We start from the raw sequence: 12724 nt of genomic DNA, 5'->3' as shown, positions 1-12724 counted from the left end.
AATGAAATAAAAAACATTCCTCCCAACTCAGCAGTTAGAGGAATTTTCTGCTTCTCACACCACCCCACCAGCGAGTAGGCTGGGGGTGCACAAGAAGTTGGGAGGGGACACAGCTGGGACTGCTGACCCCAACTGACCGAAGGGATATTACAGACCATATGACATCAGGCTCAGCAATAAAAGCTGGGGGAAGAAGAAGGAAGGGGGGACGTTTGGAGTGATGGTGTTTTGTCTTCCCAAATAACCGTTATGCGTGATGGAGCCCTGCTTTCCTGGAGATGGCTGAACACCTGCCTGCCGATGGGAAGCAGTGAATGAATTCCTTGTTTTGCTTTGCTTGCATGCGCAGCTTTTGCTTTCCCTATTAAACTGTCTTTATCTCAACCCACGAGTTTTCTCACTTTTACTCTTCCGATTCTCTCCCCCATCCCACTGTGAGGGGAGTGAGTGAGCAGCTGTGTGGGGCTTAGTTGCCAGCTGGGGTTAAACCATGACAGTCCTTTTTGGCACCCAACGTGGGGCTCCAAGGGTTCGAGATAACGACAGGTTTGATTGGAATGTGCTAGATCAAATTTATAGCTGTTATTGCTGTTTAGCTATTAATTGGCAGGCTCCTGTGCTTGCCATGGGGCTTGCTTGCCTTACTGTATATTAGAGCCTAGTGCTCGTTAGTGGCTGCTTTTTGCTTTCGCTGCTTGCTGTACTGCTGTACTGCTGCTCATCTTACTCTGCTGTGCCTGGGAACATTTTGATAACAGCAATGGCCGTGCGCCTGGGCTGGTAGATGGCCCTGGCATCACTGCTGTTTCTGTGCTGCTGTACTGGACATCTTAGCCAACTGTTATCATGGCAAATGGAATGGTAGTCTCTTTGAGCATTTCTTGCTAAGTCAAAGATACAGAAACTCCAAAGTTTAAATTTAGACTTGACATATACCTTCAAAAGGACAGAAGCTGAATGCAGTGTGGGGCTTGAATTTTTAAACATCTTTTTTGCCCATCCAATACTTCTGGACTGGTTTATCAAAATAAGAATACTTTTAAATATTTTGAAGGTTCTAAATACATTTGCATCATTTTCTGCCCACTTCCAGTATCTTGGTAGCATAATCTTACACCCTCTTACACCAAATACACCTGATACTTAAGAAGAGTCTCCTTATTTAAGCAGGACAGAACGTTTTTGCTAGTAGAGGAGAGCTGTTTTCAGATTATGTTTATGCAAAGGATTCCTATTTGTTATTTTAAGAGGTCAAATAATGACTAATCTATAGAGCAAACTTTTCTAGCATGAATTTAAGTGTTTGTAGGGTTACCTAAAAGGAAACTATAATACTGTGTTCCTTTGGAAACTAACTAAAATTTAATTTTATAAATTTTCATTTCTATCATACTAATTTTCATTTACAAAGCAGATGATGAGACACCTTATCTGAAGGATGACTTAGCTACTGCTTATTAGTTCATTATTTCTTATAAGTCTGTCAGTCGGGACCTGGGTTTTGGGGCATTTTTTCCAGTTTTTCGATGTTTAAGCCAAAGTTCCAAATTGGCTAAGAGAAAAATGAGATAAGACTGCTGTACAGAGTACCCTCTGTCGTGGTTTAACCCCAGCCAGCAACTAAGCACCACACAGTCGCTCACTCACTCCCCCCACAGTGGGATGGGGGAGAGAATCAGAAGGGTACAAGTGAGAAAACTCGTGGGCTGACATAAAGACAGTTTAATAGGGAAAGCAAAAGCTGTGCATGCAAGCAAAGCAAAACAAGGAATTCATTCACCACTTCCCATGGGCAGGCAGGTGTTCAGCCATCTCCAGGAAAGCAGGGCTCCATCACGCAAAACGGTTACTTGGGAAGACAAATGCCATAACTCCGAACGTCCCCCTCTTCCTTCTTCTTCCCCCATCTTTAATTGCTGAGCATGACATCATATGGTCTGGAATATCCCTTTGGTCAGATGGGGTCAGCTGTCCCGGCTGTGTCCCCTCCCAACTTCTTGGGCACCCCCAGCCTACTCGCTGGTGGGGTGGGGTGAGAAGCAGAAAAGGCCTTGACTCTGTGTAAGCACTGCTCAGCAGTAACGAAAACACCCCTGTGTTATCAACACTGTTTTCAGCACAAATCCAAAACACAGCCCCATACTAGCTACTATGAAGAAAATTAACTCTATCCCAGCCAAAACCAGCACATTCTCCACCCCTTATTCCATACCATTTACCTCATGCTCAGGTCCCACACTATCCAATACATCCTCATTAACCATCCCCCCCTTCCCATCCTTTGATATAATACACAGATATCATTCCCTTAGTCTATGGGCCACCCCTGTGAAATGTCTGTAAAATGTCCACAAAATGTCCATTGAGTTCATTTAGTCCATGACTTTGGGCTCCATCTGTTAATGGTGGTCACTCAGGACAGGAGAGGTGGTGTGTTGCGTGGAGATATTGGGCACCAAAGCCAGCTCAGGTCAGGTCACTGCTGCACTTGCACTGCTTCTTGTGAGTCTCGTCCTCCATTGGTTCGGGTGGTTTCTGCTGTAGTATTTCCTATAACATGCAACTCAAATCCCGGGTTCCAACAATTTAAAGGTATTTCCATCACAATCTCCACCCCTGGTCCCTTTGGACCAGGCCATTGGGTTTAACATTGCAATGAACTCCTCCCCTTGTCTCTAGCCTGGCTAGCAGCAAGGGGTTCCTGCTATAATACCTTTGACGTATGTCAGCCACAGGAGTGGTGACATACAGCATCATGTAACACTGGCATCATACAACTCAAATCATGGATTATTTTCACCCAGGATTAAATCACCTTGACGTACACATTGGACTCCCCCATCCTTCCGCATTACCCACCAAGTACACCTAGGTCCTTGAGCAAAAGCAATCCCATGAATAGGTTTGCTTTTTCCTGGGGAAGGAGTAACCCACACTGTTTTTCCCAGCCAGTTCCTTATACAAACTATGGGGACCTTATCTCCTTCCACAGTGTGCAGGGGTTTTAATTGGACAGGGCCAGGTTGACCGGCAGATCCTCTGGTGTTAACTAGGCAAGTGGCTTCTGCTAAATTTAGAACAGACTAGACTATTTCAATTGGAAGGGACCTACAAGGATCATCTAGTCCAACTGCCTGACCACTTCAGGGCTGACCAAAAGTTAAAGCATGTTATCAAGGGCATTGTCCAAATGCCTCTTAAACACTGACAGGCTTGGGGCATCGACCACCTCTCTAGGAAGCCTGTTCCAGTGTTTGACCACTCTCTCGGTAAAGAAATGCTTCCTAATGTCCAGTCTGAACCTCCCCTGGCACAGCTTTGAACCATTCCCATGTGTCCTGTCACTGGATCCCAGGGAGAAGAGATCAGCACCTCCCTCTCCACTTCCCCTCCTCAGGAAGCTGTAGAGAGCAATGAGGTCGCCCCTCAGCCTCCTTCTCTCCAAACTAGACAAACCCAGAGTCCTCAGCCGCTCCTCATAGGACATGCCCCCCAGCCCTTTCACCAGCTTTGGTGCCCTCCTCTGGATGCATTCCAGGACCTTCACATCCTTCTTAAGTTGTGGGGCCCAGAACTGCACACAGTACTCAAGGTGAGGCCGCACCAATGCTGAACACAGCGGGATAATCACCTCTTTTGATTGGCCGATTATGCTGTGTTTGATGCACCCCAGGATGTGTTTTGCCCTCTTGGCTGCCAGGGCACACTGCTGACTCATATTGCACCTGCTTTCAACCAGCACCCCCAGATCCCTTTCTGCAGGGCTGCTCTGCAGCCACTCCCAATGCTTGAATGTCCCAGCACCCATTGCTCTCAATGTAGTTTTTAACAGTCCATTGTATCGCTCGATTTTCCCGGAGGCTGGTGCATGACAGGGGATGTGATACACCCACTCAATGCCATGCTCTTTGGCCCAGGTGTCTATGAGGTGGTTTCGGAAATGAGTCCCATTGTCTGACTCAATTCTTCCAGGGGTGCCATGTCGCCATAAGACTTGCTTCTCGAGGCCCAGGATAGTGTTCCGGGCGGTGGCATGGGGCACGGGATATGTTTCCAGCCAGCCAGTGGTTGCTTCCACCATTGGAAGCACATGGTGCTTTCCATGGTGGGTTTGTGGGAGTGTGATATAATCAATCTGCCAGGCCTCTCCATATTGATATTTCAGCCATCGTCCTCTATACCATAGAGGCTTTAGCTGCTTGACTTGTTTGATTATGGTGTATGTTTTGCATTCATGGATATCCTGTGCGATGGTGTCAATGGTCGAGTCCACCCCTCGATCACGAGCCCATTTGTTTGTTGCATCCCTTCCTAGATGTCCTGATGTGTCATGGGCCCACTGAGATATAAATAGCTCAGCCTTATGTTCCCAGTCCAGATCCACCTGAGCCCCTTCAATCCTAGCAGCCTGGTCCACCTGCTCCTTGTTTTGATGTTCTTCAGTGCCTGACTCTTAGGTACATGGGCATCTACATGATGTACTTTCACAACCAGGTTCTCTAGCCGGGCAGCAATATCTTGCCACAATGGGGCAGCCCAGATGGGTTTACCTCCGCGTTGCCAGTTACTCTGCTTCCATTGCTGCAACCACCCCCACAGGGCATTTGCCACCATCCATGAGTCAGTATAGAGATAAAGTATTGGCCATTTTTCTCGTTCAGCAATGTCTAAAGCCAGCTGGACGGCTTTCACCTCTGCAAACTGACTCGATTCACCTTCTCCTTCTGCAGTTTCTGCAACTTGTCCTATAGGACTCCATACAGCCGCCTTCCACCTCCGATGCTTTCCCACAATGCGACAGGACCCATCAGTGAACAGGGCATATTGCCTCTCATTTTCTGGCAGTTTATTATACAGTGGGGCCTCTTCAGCACGCGTCACCTCCTCTGGCAACACTCTGAAGTTTCAGCCCTCTGGCCAGTCCATGATCACTTCCAGGATTCCTGGGCAGCCAGGGTGTCCCATTTGAGCCCGTTGTGTGATCAGTGCAACCCACTTACTCCATGTAGCATCAGTTGCATGATGTGTAGAAGGGACCTTCCCTTTGAACATCCAGCCCAGCACCGGCAGTCGGGGTGCCAACAGGAGCTGTGTTTCAGTACCAACCACTTCTGAGGCAGCTCAAACTCCTTCATGTGCTGCTAATATCTCCTTTTCAGTTGGAGTGTAACCAGCTTCAGATCCTCTGTATCCCCTGTTCCAAAACCCTAGGGGTCGACCTCGAGTCTCTCCAGGTGCTTTCTGCCAGAGACTCCAGGTAGGGCCATTCTCCCCGGCTGCGGTGTAGAGCACATTTTTAACATCTGGTCCTGCCCAGACTGGCCCAAGGGCTACTGCATGAACTATCATCTCCCACTTAATGTGTTCAAAGGCTTGTTGTTGCTCAGGGCCCCATTTAAAATCGTTCCTCTTCCGGGTCACTTGATAGAGAGGGCTTACAATCAGACTGTAATTTGGAATATGCATTCTCCAAAAACCCACAACCCCTAAGAAAGCTTGCGTTTCCTGTTTACTAGTCAGTGGAGACATAGCTGCTATTTTGTTGATCACATCCATTGGGATGTGATGACGTCCATCTTGCCATTTTATTCCTAAAAACTGAATCTCCTGTGCGGGTCCCTTCACCTTACTCTGTTTTATGGCAAAACCAGCTTTCAGAAGGATTTGGATTATTTTCTCCCCTTTCTCAAAAACTTCTGCTGCTGTGTTGCCCCACACGATGATGTCATCAATGTCCTGCAGGTGTTCTGGAGCTTCACCCTGTTCCAGTGCATTCTGGATCAGGCCATGGCAAATGGTGGGGCTGTGTTTCCACCCCTGGGGCAGTCGATTCCAGGTGTACTGGACGCCCCTCCAAGTGAAAGCAAACTGTGGCCGGCACTCTGCTGCCAAAGGGATTGAGAAAAATGCATTGGCAATATCACTTGTGGCGTACCACTTGGCTGCCTTTGACTCCAGTTCATATTGAAGTTCTAGCATGTCTGGCACGGCAGCACTCAGCGGTGGCGTGACTTCATTCAGGCCACGATAGTCCACTGTTAGTCTCCATTCTCCATTAGACTTTCGCACTGGCCATATGGGGCTGTTAAAGGGTGAGCGAGTCCTGCTGATCACTCCTTGGCTCTCCAGTCGATGAATCAGCTCATGGATGGGAATCAGGGAGTCTCGGTTGGTGCGATATTGTCGCCGGTGCACCGTTGTGTTAGCAATTGGCACCTGTTGTTCTTCAACTCGCAGCAATCCCACAACGAAGGGATCTTCCGAGAGGCCAGGCAGGGTAGATAGCTGTTTGATCTTCTCTCTGTTCACAGTGGCTACACCAAAAGCCCATCGGTACCCCTTTGGGTCCCTGAAATACCCTCTCCTGAGGTAGTCTAAGCCAAGAATGCATGGAGCCTCCAGGCCAGTAAATAGGATGTTTTTTCCACTCATTCCCAGTTAGGCTTACCTCAGCCTCCAACACAGACAGCTGTTGGGATCCCCCTGTCACTCCAGAGACAGAGATGGATTCTGCCCCTTTGTAATCTGATGGTGTGGTGGGTTGGTGTTGGCTGGCCGCCAGGTGCCCACCAAGCCACTCTATCACTCCCCTCCTCAGCAGGACAGGGAGGGGAGAAAATAAGATGAAAAAGAACTCGTGGGTCAAGATAAGGGCAGTTTAATAAAGCAAAAGCAAAGGCCATGCGTGGAAGCAAAGGAAAACAAAAAGATTTATTCTCTACTTCCCATCAGCAAGTGATGTCCAGCCACTTCCTGGGAAGTAGGGCCTCAGTACGCGTAGCGATTGCTCCGGAAGACAAACACCTTAATAACAAATGTCTCCTCCTCCTTTCTCTTACCTTTTATTGCTAAGTAGACGTCATGTGATATGGAATATTCCTTTGGTCAGTTTGGGTCAGCTGTCCTGGCTATGTCCCCTCCCAAGATCTTGCCCACCCTCAGCCTACTGGCCTTTGGGGGTGAGGGGGGGCAATGTTGGAGAGACAGCCTTGATGCTGTGGGAGCACTGCTCAGCAGTAGCCAAAACCCTGGTGTGTTATCATCAACACCTTTCTAGCTACCAATACAGAGCACAGCACTATGAGGGCTGCTATGGGGAAAATTAACTTCATCTCAGCCAGACTCAATACAATCTCCACCCCTTATTCCATACCATTTGCGTCATGCTGAAGTCCCACATAATTTGATGCATTTATATCTCTTCTAACCATCTGTCGTGGTTTAACCCCAGTCAGCAACTCAGCACCACGCAGCCGCTTCCCCTTTCCCCCTCCCAGTGGGGTGAGGAGGAGGAAAGAGAAAAAAAGTAAAAACTCGTGGGTTGAGATAAGAACAGTTTAATAACTAAAGTAAAATATAATACTAACAATAGTAATAATGAAATATAGTAATAATAATAATAGTAATGAAAAGGAATATAACAAAAAAGGAAGGGGGGGAAGGGAAAAAAAACCAAAAAAACCAGTGATGCACAGTGCAATTGCTCACCACCCGCTGACCGATGCCCAGTTAGTTCCCGAGCCGCGATCCGCGCCTCCTGGCCAACTCCCCCCTGTTTATATACTGGGCATGAGGTTCCATGGTATGGAATACCCCTTTGGCTAGTTGGGGTCAGCTGCCCTGGCCATGCTCCCTCCCAGCTTCTTGCACACCTGCTTGCTGGCAGAGCATGGGAAACTGAAAAGTCCTTGGCTTAAGATAAGCGCTCCTTAGCAACAACTAAAACATCAGAGTGTTATCAACATTATTCTCACACTAAATCCAAAACACAGCACTGTACCAGCTCCTAAGAAGAGAATTAACTCTATCCCAGCTGAAAGGAAGACACACTCCTCCAGATGTTCACAAAGAGGCTATGACTTGGGCCCCATCTGTCAAGATGGATGTTCAGGACAGGAGAAGCAGTATGTTTGATTGTTGGGCACCAACACCGGCTTGGTTTGGGTCATGGTTGCACTCGTCTTGTTCCTTGCGAAACTCACTCTTCGTCGGTTCAGGTCATTCCTGCTGCATTACTTCCTACAACATACAACTCACATCACAGATTATTTTTCCCCCAAGGTTAAATCTCCTTGAGGCACACACCGGGTCTCCCCATCCTTCTGCATTACCCACCAAGTACACCCAGGTCCTTGAGCAAAGACAATCCCACGAATGGGTTTGCCTTTTCCCATGGGAGGAGCAATCCACACCACCTTCCCCAGCCACTTCCCTATGTGCTCTACAGGGACCTTATCTCCTCCCACAGTATGGAGGGGTTTTGTTTGGGCAGGACCAGGACGGTTAGCAGATCCTCTGGGGTTAACCAGCCAAGTGGCTTCTGCTAAATTTGTATCCCAGTGCTTCCATGCCCCATTGCCCAGCGCTCTCAACATAGTCTTTAACAGTCCATTATATCTCTCAGTCTTTCCAGAGGCTTGTGGGTGATAGGGGATGTGATACACCCACTCAATGCCATGTTTCTTTGCCCAGGAGTTTAGGAGGTTATTCCGGAAATGAGTCCCATTGTCTGATTCAATTCTTTCTGGAGTACCATGTCACCACAAAATTTGCCTTTCAAGGCCTAAGATGGTGTTTCGGGCAGTGGCATGGTTTACAGGGTATGTTTCTAGCCAGCCAGTAGTTGCTTCCACCATGGTGAGTATGTAGCGCTTGCCTTGGCGTGTTCGTGGCAGTGGTCCAATGTAGTCAATTTGCCAGGCCTCGCCATATCGAAAACCCAGCCACCGCCCTCTGTTCCAGGGAGACTTTACTCATGTGGCTCGCTTGATTGCAGCACATGTTTCACATTCATGGGTGACCTGTGTGATGGCCTCCATGGTCAGGTCCACCCCTTGATCACGAGCCCATCTGTATGTTGCATGTCTCCCTAGATGTCCCGATGTTTCGTGGGCCCATCGAGCTACAAATAGCTCACCCTTACACTCCCAGTCCAGGTCCACCTGAGATATACTTCAATTTTGGCAGCCTTGTCTACCTGTTCATTGTTTCCATGTTCTTCAGTGGGCATCACCCTGTTCCAGTGCAGTCTGGATTAGTCCATGACAAATGGTAGGGCTGTGCTTCCACCCCTGGGGCAGTCGATTCCAGGTGTATTGGACACCCCTCCACGTGAAAGCAAACTGTGGCCTGCACTCTGCTGCCAAAGGAATTGAAAAAAAATGCATTGGCAATGTCAATTGTAGCGTACCACTTGGCTGCCTTCGACTGCAGTTCATATTGGAGCTCTAACATGTCTGGTACAGCAGCACTCAGTGGTGGTGTCACTTCGTTCAGACCACGATAGTCTACTGTTAACCTCCACCCTCCGTCAGACTTTTGCACTGGCCATATGGGACTATTGAAAGGTGAGTGAGTCTTGCTGTTCACTCTTCTTGGCTCTCCAGTTGATGAATCAGCTCATGGATGGGTGTCGGGGAGTCTCGGTTTGTGTGATATTGCTGCCGGTGCACCATCCTGGTAGCAATTGGCACCTGCTGTTCTTCAACTCGCAGCAATCCCACAATGAAGGGATCTTCCGAGAGGCCAGGCAGGGTAGATGATAGCTGTTTGATCTTCTCTCTGTTCACAGTAGCTACACCAAAAACCCATCGGTACCCCTTTGGGTCCTTGAAGTACCCTCTCCTGAGGTAGTCTATGCCAAGGATACAAGGGGCCTCTGGGCCGGTCACAATGGGGTGCTTTTCCCACTTGTCCCCTGTTAAGCTCACCTCAGCCTCCAATACAGACAATTCTTGGCATCCCCCTGTCACTCCGGAGATCCAGATGGGTTCTGTGCCCCATACCCTGATGGCACCAGTGTACACTGTGCACCCGTGTCTACCAAAGCCTTATACTCCTGTGGGTCTGATGTGCCAGGCCATCGGATCCACACAGTCCAGTATACCCGGTCATCCCTTTCCTCCTCCTGGCCGAAGGCAGGGACCCTCTATTCTTGTTCCTGGTCAGAGTATTCACTGTCTGACCCTTGCAGTGCCAGACCAGAAGTCCCCTCACCAGAATCAAGGGAGGTGATCTCAGTCCTTGTTCTGTGTCTGGGAGATCGCCAATTGCCTTCTTGTGTCTCTACAGCAACTACGCTGACAGCCTTCTTGGGTGGCCCCTTCTTAACAGCAGTCTTCCCTCTCAGTTCACGTACACGGGCTTCCAGCTTAAAGGTGGGTTCACCATCCCACTTCCTCATGTCCTCCCCCTGGTCACACAGGAAGAACCAGAGCGCGCCACGCGGCATGCTCCTGGGGCTCCCTTTCCTTCTGACCGGGGCAGGAGGGGACTGACTTCTTGGGGCGCCCCTAACAGCCAAGGCGCTGTTCTGTAGGGATGAGGAGGTACAGAGATTTTCTTCAAAGTTTTGGAGCCAAGAAGACACTTTCTCCACAGTTGGTGTATCCATATCTGGGCAATACATCGCTGCCAAGCTGTTAGAATATGAGGCTGGAGCACTTTGAATCACCTTCCTCCACATGGCCCGTGTGCACAGGACATCCTCTGGATCTTTGGAGACCTCATCATCGTCTAGATCACTGTAGATGACTTCCAGCACTGCTAATTCTCTCAGGTACTGGATGCCTTCATCTGCAGTAGTCCACTTTCCTGGGGAGTTCACAAGATCTTCCTTGAATGGATATCTTGCCCTCACACTTGAGAGGAGCCGTCTCCAGAGACTGCAAATTGCTGCCTCTTTTCCAATTCCTCTCTCAATCCCCCGGTTTCTAGCAAGAGATCCCAGCTGTTGGGCTTCCTTACCTTCCAATTGCTGACTGTCGGCCCCGCTATCCCAGCATCGGAGCAGCCAGGCAGCAATCCGCTCGCCTGGCTGGCGGTTGCAATCTTTCTGCATTTCTCAGAGTTCTGATGAGGTCAGAGACCGGGTAGTTTCTGCTTCCTGGCTAAGTTCTCTCATTCCTTCCTCCCGTTTCTTTGCTGAAGGACCAGCTTCTTGAGCAAACCTTTCCTCTTCTTTCTCCTCCCTTACTAATCGAGGGTATGGACCCATTGTTCTCCTTGTCCACTGTTTCTTTTTCACTACTGGGGCAATTACTGTAGTTGTTGGTGTTGTTTGGGTCCCTATCTCTACTATCATGTCCTCAGATGTAGTTTGCACCCCGGTCTCGGTCAAGGCATTCTCAGAGGTGGTTTTGGTCCCTGCCTTAACCACAATCCTCTGAGAGTACTGAACTGTGGCTCGATAGGCACAGACCAAGCCCCAGTACAGTGCTAGAAGCTTTTGGTTTTCATTGGGGTAGGCAAGGCACACTTCTATCAGGTGGCGCATCAGTTTACCAGGGTTATTTGCATGTTCAGTTGTAAAGTCCCAGGCTATGGGAGGTGATAACTGCCCTAGGCACCTGCCAAAATCCTTCCACACACCCTGCCACCCAGGGACCGGCCGCCTCAGGGCACATTTCAGTATTGCCTCTGTATTGGGTTTGCGTGGCAAGGTTTTGGTAGCAGGGGGGCTACAGGGGTGGCTTCTGTAAAGAAGATGCCAGAAGCTTCCCCTATGTCTGATAGAACCAGTGCCAGCCGGCTCCAAGATGGATCCACCACTGGCCAAGGCCGAGCCAATCAGCGACGGTGGTAGCGCCTCTAGGATAACATATTTAAGAAGGGAGGAAAAAACCCCGGCAACTTCAGCTGGAGAGAGGAGTGAGAATATGTCAGATAAACAACCCTGCAGACACCAAGGTCAGTGAAGAAGGAGGGGGAGGAGGTGCTCCAGGAGCTAGAGCAGAGATTCCCCTGCAGATCGTGGTGAAGACCATGGTGAGGCAGGCTGTCCCCCTGCACCCATGCAGGTTAACGGTGGAGCAGATATCCACCTGCAGCCCGTGGAGGATCTCCACGCCGGAGCAGGTGGATGCCTGAAGGAGACTGTGACCCCATGGGAAGCCTGTGCTGGAGCAGGCTCCTGGCAGGACCTGTGGACCCGTGGAGAGAAAGGAGCCCACGCTAGAACATGTTTGCTGGCAGGACTTGTGACCCCACGGGGGACCCACGCTGGAGCAGTCTGTTCCTGAAGGACTGCACCCTGTGGAAGGACCCACGCTGGAGCAGTTCGTGAAGAACTGTAGCCCATGGGAAGGACTCCCGTTGGAGAAGTTCATGAAGGACTGTCTCCCGTGGGAGGGACCCCACACTGGAGCAGGGGAAGAGTGTGAGGAGTCCTCCCCCTGAGGAGGAAGGAGCGGCAGAAACAACATGTGATGAACTGACCCAAACCCCCATTCCCCGTCCCCCTGCGCCGCTCGGGGGGAGGAGGTAGAGAAAATCAGGAGTAAAGTTAAGCCTGGGAAGAAGGGAGGGGTGGGGGGAAGGTGTTTTTAAGATTTGGTTTTATTTCTCATTATCCTACTCTGACTTGATTGGTAATAAATTAAATTAATTTCCCCAAGTCGAGTCTGTTTTGCCCGTGACGGTAATTGCTGAGTGATCTCCCTGTCCTTATCTCGACCCACGAGCCTTTTGTTAGATTTTCTCTCCCCCTGTCCAGTTGAGGAGGGGAGTGATAGAGCGGCTTTGGTGGGCACCTGGCATCCAGCCAGGGTCAACCCACCACAGCCTCACCCAAAAGCTGTCTTCTCTTACACCAGGGCGAGACCAGATTCCACAAAACCCCACAATATGCCAACAGTATTAATTAGTAGTATTAAACAGCTCACATAAGGGTGAACAAGGACCTCGGGAGCCTGCATAATAAAACCGCCCACATCAGTCCCGGTTA

This window comes from Gymnogyps californianus, unplaced genomic scaffold (genome assembly GCF_018139145.2).
Source record: "Gymnogyps californianus isolate 813 unplaced genomic scaffold, ASM1813914v2 HiC_scaffold_99, whole genome shotgun sequence".
In the NCBI taxonomy this organism is placed as follows: domain Eukaryota; kingdom Metazoa; phylum Chordata; class Aves; order Accipitriformes; family Cathartidae; genus Gymnogyps; species Gymnogyps californianus.
The sequence above is the reverse complement of the archived record's forward strand: the minus strand, read 5'-3'. Positions refer to the sequence as shown.